Below are 6,614 nucleotides of genomic sequence, written 5' to 3'. Positions count from 1 at the left end.
TGATAGTACATCAGTAGACAGTTACAGTATGCTAAAGAAATGTAATGATTAAATAGCGTTAAACAGTCTCACTGATGATATGCCGATAGGTTTTTATACATTTAGTAAACTTTTTCGGGATATAAACCTAAAATTTAAACTTGCTTATTTCGTGGGGAACACTACTTGGATATATAGGTAACCCCTGAAATCTCGTTTGAAAGGTCTCGTATTCTGATATACTAGGTTTTTATACTCAATGATGTCTGGGGTATTATTCCGGGACTTCTGCTGAATGGAAGTTCTGACCTAGTCCTTGGATAATACTTTCTGCTAATGCTTGAAACATAGCATAAACCCTCAGCATGCAGATGAAACAATAAAATTGATAGTCGCTGCTGTTGTAACTAAAAGATCCTCTAAAGGGGACATACCAAAAAGTCGAAGCTGATATCTCTCTGCGCATACGGAAGTATCGACCTGAGATCCCTTGGCCCTCGCATACCTAATTTATGTACAGATATCATTGTAGTATACTCACATGTAAGACTGAATATTGGGATTCTGGATACGGGAGTATATTCAAGAGGTGGGACACATGAATGAGTTTAAGTTCTTAAAACATCTAATTCGTATCCTGAATCAGTTGAAATTTGTGTGAAAATTTAAGTGGATCAGTATATCGACAATCTAAGTGAATTGTTTAATTCTTAATGTGTAACTAAGCTCAACGGTACTTGTGACTTGTCATAAACTGATATGATCCTCTGATACGAACTCGAACAAAAATATTGTTCTTAAATATGTTTGTACATATTTCTTTACTGCTTTCTATTTTCAGAAAAATACAAAAAGATTTTTTATTCTGCTTTATTTTCGACAACCGATGTCTGAATGCTGAGTTTTAAAATCTATGTATGCTGATCGTGTTTCTGAAAATAAATCAAGTTCATTAATTTGAAACTTGAAGTTTTAAATAAAATCAAAAACAGTTTGTGAGATCTCCAAGGTCATTAAGTTGGACTTGGATGATTAATCGTGAAGGATTTGGATGCTGATATTGTTAAAATCTGTTGTAAAAGAGTCAGTTTTTGATTTTGGATGCTTAATATTGCCAAATCCATGAAGTTTGTTGATAGGGGGAGAGAATCAAGTATTTCTGGAAATATTCATATTATTATATTTTAAAGCCAGGATCTTGATTTAGAAAGTTTAAAGAGCCAGATTACGATTTCTGGACAATTTCAAAACATTGTCACTTATAAACGTATGAGTGTTGCAGATGTTATTCCAGACTACGATCCGGCAGCCGAGTCTGAGGGGGAGTCTGAAGATGAGCTCAACACAAACGGAAGCGTGTAAGGAGCCAGGTATCGTTTCTGGAAGAGCTTGTAATCGGAAAGCCAGGTGTCGATCCCAAAAGCACGGAAGCTTGACGAAAGGGGGAGCCTGAAGAGTTTACCGAAAGGGGGAGCTGAAGCTGAAGACAGATCCACCGGGATTCTGTTCAAGAAAGAGGGAGTCTATGTTGCTAAATACGTGTTAAAGCTTCAAGAAGACTCAGAGAGAGAGAAAGACAAGACGCTACGAGCTTGACTACGGATTGACTACGGCAATATCCAAGGGGGAGTCTGTTAGTGCAGTAATGTCTATCGCCTCCGTCATTTCTGTTCGTAGCAGAAACCAAAGAACTTTAGTGATTATAATGTAATATCTTGTTACTAAAAGGCAAGGTGGCATTATTGTAAATAAGGAAAGATTCCTTATCACCTTTGGCCTATAAATAGAACCATTAGGGTTCTCATTTAGAACTTTTGCCATTTGGAGCTTTGGAGGTTAGAGGTTAGAGAGAGAAGCTAGAGAGAGAAAGTAGAGAGAGAAAGGCAAAAGGTGATTCGTGTTGCTTGTACATTTTCATACGTTTCTATAGAATCACAGATTGAGTACGTCTCGTGTGTTTCGGTCGTTCACGTTCACGGATTCCGCACGTCGAACGTGTCATACGCAATCGTTTCGGATTCAAACCGGTCCTAACATATACTTTGAATGATTCAGACAAATTATATTCTGATGAGGAATTTCCAATAAGAGGTATCAAAAATGAAATGATCAACAAGGTTTTCAAACTAACAGAAATTAAGATTTCTGAAATAAAAGATGTGAATTTTTCTGAAAAACCTAAAAAATACACCTCAAGAGTTCAGAAAAGGTTAAACAAGAAAAAAGGTTACAGTTCTGGTTCAGGTTTTCAAAAGAAACCAAACCATAAAGGTAATTTCAAAAAGAAAGGATTAGGATTTATTTCACAAGAAAATCATAAAAATGAGAAAACTTATAAACCAAAAACTGTATTTGTTTCAGGATCAAATTTTGAAGAAGAGGAAAAGAGCTCATTCTGGAAGCAATCGAACAAAGAATTCCTTGCGAATAAGCAAGAAGAAATGAAGAATGAAGTTGTTCAGAAGAAGGAAAGGAGAACATGTTTTAAATGCAAAACAGTTGGTCACATTGCCTTGAACTGTTCAAAGGCAACAAACAAAAAACAGGGAGTCTCTGACAAACTAAAAGAAAAAGTTGTTGAGATTGAATCACCAACCGAACAATTTAAAGTTTTAAAAAATTCAAAAATTGAGGTTGGTGAGTGTTCAAAAGGTTTTTACCCTAGAAGAGCAAAGCTTAGCAACCAAAAGTGGGTTGTTAAGAAAGCAGATGATAGTTTTAGCAATGATTCTGATTCGTCAAAATCAGAGGAGCTATTTTCTGTCTATGAATATGATTCGTCAAAATCAGAGGATCCACAAGGTGAGATGAAAGGTGAAAAATCAGTACTGCCAATAGATGATGCAAATTTTCAACCATTGCAGGCTGAAAATTTTAAACAAAAGGTTGGAAAAGTTGAGATTTCAAATAAATTTTATTCAGAAAAGAAAGAATTTGATGTTGAAAAAGTTTTTAACCCCAATGTGAAGCATATTTTTGGAAAAATGATTGACGGGAAGGTCAAAGGGGTAAAAGAATTTTATGAAAAGAAAACAAAGAAACCAGATGAAGATTGGACATCCCAGGTTAGTAACTTGGACAGAACCTATCATGATTAAACTCTGGACTTGCCGGAGCTCCCAAGATGGTAATCGTGGAGCAGGAATCAGTATCTTTCTTGAGAAATTCACATCTGTGAAATTTCGTCCTACAAGTGGTAAAACTGAAAATTGTCATATTTCAATTTACAAGTGGTTGGGTTGACAAGTGAACCTACAAGTGGTTGAAAAAAAGGATTTTCACCTACAAGGGGTTAATCAAGGTCATTAAGTTGAAATTGATTTAACTTTCATACAAATGATTGAGAAAACAATGTGATGAATTTATCCCCTTTCCTACAAGTGGTAAAATCAACAAAACTAATTTTTCGGAAAAACCATTTTGATTAAAACAAACTTAAGTGTTTTGAAATCATAATGGGAAAATAGTTTGTTGTCAGGGGGAGTTCTGATTGTTTATGCCAAGTGGATGGAGATTTGAAGCAATTCTCAACAGTTGTCATTTTATTTGTACAGTTTACTACATTTATTGTCAAAAAAAATTTTAAATGGTTTTGCATTTTAAGGGGAGTAAGAAATTTTAGAAAATCCAAAAAATTTAGAAAATTTGAAAAAGCCAAAAACATGAAAAACATGAAAAAAATGAAAACGAGTTTTGTTGTATAAAAGAGGAAATGATAGTACATCAGTGGACTATCCCAACACGATAAAGAATTGGAAAGTCAAATGTGATAAACGATCTCACTGATGATATGCCAGTAGGTTTTTATACATTTAGCAGATTGTTTTCAAGATATAAACCTAAATATCAAACTTGCTTATTTCGTGGGGAACATCTCTCGGATATATAGGTAACCCCTGAAATCTTGTTTGAAAGGCTTTCTATTTCTGACATACTAGGTCTTTGTGCGTGATGATATATGGGGTATTATACCTGCACTTCTGATTTTGCGGAAGCAATAGCCTAGTCCTCGTATAATGCTCTGCACTACTTTAAAATCTTTAAAGCCCACCCCCAGTACAAAAAATGATGAAACATTGAAAAATGATAATCATGTGCTGTTGAAGAAAAGATCCCTAAACGGGACACACCGAAAGACGAGCCATCATCTCTTTGTCTGAACGGAAGTTCTAACCTGAGCTCTCATGGTCTCGCATTACCCGTTTACAAATATCATTAGTGTACACTCACCTGTAAGACTGAATATAGGAGTCTGGATACGGTAGTATATTCTGAGGTGGTACACGCGAGTAAGTTTAAGTGCTTAAAACACTAATCTCGTATCTCGAAACAATTGAACTTTGTGTGAAAATTTAAGTGGATCAGCATACTGACAATCTAAGTGAATTGTTTAGAACTTAAAATGTTTAAAGTTTAACGGTGTTAGTGATTTGTCTTATAAACTGATATAATCCACTTACACAAGTTCACAAAAATACTGTTTGTAAATATTTCTTTATTGCATTTCCTTAACATCAAAATTCAAAAAGATTTTCAGTGTGTTTTAGCATAAAATTTTTAAAAAAAAATTCAAAAATATTTTCGACAACTGATGTTGAAAAGCTGATTTTCAAAATTCCAAGTTCTAACCATGATGAACAAATGGTTTGGGAGAGTTTGTTTTTGAAAGTTATATTTGATTAAAAAAAGATATTTTTACAAGTAGTCAGCAGAGATTAAAATTGTAAAATCATTTTTTGATTGATCAATACCTGCAAGTGGATTATAAATTTGTCAAATTTTAAATTTGTGAAATTTATTATGTGGTAGAGAATTGTGCAGGATAGCAGCTATGCAAAAGCCAGGTTCTGATTCCTGAGAATTTTCTGCATAAGCATATGTAGAGCCAGGCTACGATCCTGAACCTATGAAGACTGCAAAGCATGATCAGAGTTTGAACCAGATTATGGATCAACATTCAAGGGGGAGTTTAAATGTTAAAGAGTCAGGTTCGAATCCTGATGTTTTCGCAAGTTGCTGATGCTGAAAAAGGATAGCGCCAGGATTAAGATTCTGGAAAAAGAATCAAGAGACTTGATCAAGAGAATTAGAAAACTAAAAAGCCAAGTTGCGATTCTGATCCTGTGAAAAAAAAGAGAAGAGAGAAGATTGAGGATGCTTACACTGTCAGATACTTTGGAAGAGCACAAGAAGACTGATCAAGACTGAAGCTTGAAGACTCTACTTTCTGAAGATTTGTACTGAAGACTCGTCGACATCCAAGGGGGAGTCTGTTGGTGCATATCTCTGTCGACTTCGTCTTGTATCAAGTCTTGTAATAGATTAGCTAGATCTGGGCACGTTGTACGAGAAAATCCAGAAATATATCGGTTGAGTCCATTTCGCACGAAATGGAAGGTCCATTTCGTACGAAATGACGACTAGCCATTTTGCACGAAATGACCATTTCGTATGAACTGTTTCGTGCGGAATGGATGGCCTATAAATATGTGCCTTGGTGATTTCATTCTTAACGATTGTGGTTCCGGAACCGAGGTGCCGCCGAAGTGTCTACAGGCTGTAAAACGTTGTTTTATCAATAAACAAGACAATTAGAATGTATATCAAGCTGATTCAAAGTTGATACGTTTGTTTCCGCCTCTCGTATTGATTAGAACTCTTCTGAATGACTCGTTTTGGTCGTGCAAACGATCCTACATGAAGAAACAAGTTAGGGTGGACTTAGATACACACCTAAACAAATAAACTATTCTATGTTTCATGTTATGTTTGCTACTCTAATTATTGTGTTTGTTTGGAACAATGTATTCATTTAGAATTTATGCAATTGAATTTAAATCATTGTCACATTTAGTGTTATGATGCAATGAGCAATCTCGTTTTCATCTCACTCCGATGTTTCCGCCATCGGTTGGGGTGTGACAGATTTGTATCAGAGCCATAACTATAGGGAATTAGGGAAAGTTGCTATGCCTTTGACCTAGTCTATAGTTTAGGAACATCTTCTTGTTTGTGTTTCAAAACTATTTGCATTCTTCCTTACTTGCTTCTTACCTATACATGCGTTTCATAGGGCTTACACAATACACACATGATGACGCGATGAAGACACTTATATTCTACAATCAAAACGACTCACCAAAATAGGGTTGATTCCCACATTTGGTGATGACTTTCAATCTACGATACTTGTTATTTTGCACGAAATTTACCATCAAGTTAGGAGTGATATCCATATCATGATGGGAATTTCCATTTCATATTCTAGTGGACCCTTATCGTTCGATAAGTACACAACCACGCTAGAGTATGATGTTACCAAGCTAGGGCTGAAACCCGCATCTTGATAACTAGTCCCACTCTTCGATTTTCAATCTCGCCAAAGTTTCAATTTTCCAAATCGACTAGGGACATGTAGTAACTAAAAGGACAAATATATATCGTTAATCGCTTCTCGACGAGAGTATTTGTCTATTAGGCCAAAGCACGTATCCTTAACTCGAAAGGACTTTGATTCACTTTAGAATAGTCTTAGTTACATTCCGTGACAATCCAATTGTTACATTAACTCCCTTTTATGTCGCATCAATTTTAATGTGTTTTACATTGGATACGTAATTTCATTTCAATGTCGG

The sequence above is a fragment of the Helianthus annuus genome, chromosome 16, assembly GCF_002127325.2.
Source record: "Helianthus annuus cultivar XRQ/B chromosome 16, HanXRQr2.0-SUNRISE, whole genome shotgun sequence".
NCBI lineage: Eukaryota > Viridiplantae > Streptophyta > Magnoliopsida > Asterales > Asteraceae > Helianthus > Helianthus annuus.
Note: the sequence above shows the minus strand (reverse complement) of the source record.